This window comes from Penaeus monodon, chromosome 25, assembly GCF_015228065.2.
Source record: "Penaeus monodon isolate SGIC_2016 chromosome 25, NSTDA_Pmon_1, whole genome shotgun sequence".
Lineage (NCBI taxonomy): Eukaryota > Metazoa > Arthropoda > Malacostraca > Decapoda > Penaeidae > Penaeus > Penaeus monodon.
This window is the reverse complement of record NC_051410.1, coordinates 34,546,961-34,547,234: the sequence shown is the minus strand read 5'-3', so window position 1 is coordinate 34,547,234 and position 274 is coordinate 34,546,961. Positions and strand designations below refer to the sequence as shown.

The 274-nt window shown below is 41.6% G+C and overlaps 1 protein-coding gene across 1 annotated transcript in view; it reads right to left on the bottom strand.

Annotated features, from left to right (window-relative positions):
- Positions 1-274, bottom strand: part of LOC119589372 — a 40,452-nt gene that overhangs the window by 2,545 nt on the left and 37,633 nt on the right. The window lies entirely within an intron of this gene.

Below are 274 nucleotides of genomic sequence, written 5' to 3'. Positions count from 1 at the left end.
TTAACAGAAAAATGATTACGTGCACAGTCCATTAAAGAAAGAAAATTAAACACTAAAAGCAAGGCAAATTAAATGTTAATGTTCACCATGACAACATTAAAAGGCATGCGCAGGAATGCCTGTTATCACGTGCAAGCAAAACCCAACAGCTGATTCTGGAGTACAACGCCATCAAAGCATAATCGCTGACTCCAGAAAACACTGGCGCGCCAACGCGGGAATTTGAAAAGGCGCTCCGAAATCGGTGCCAAAAAATCGATGGCCGAATTGTTTA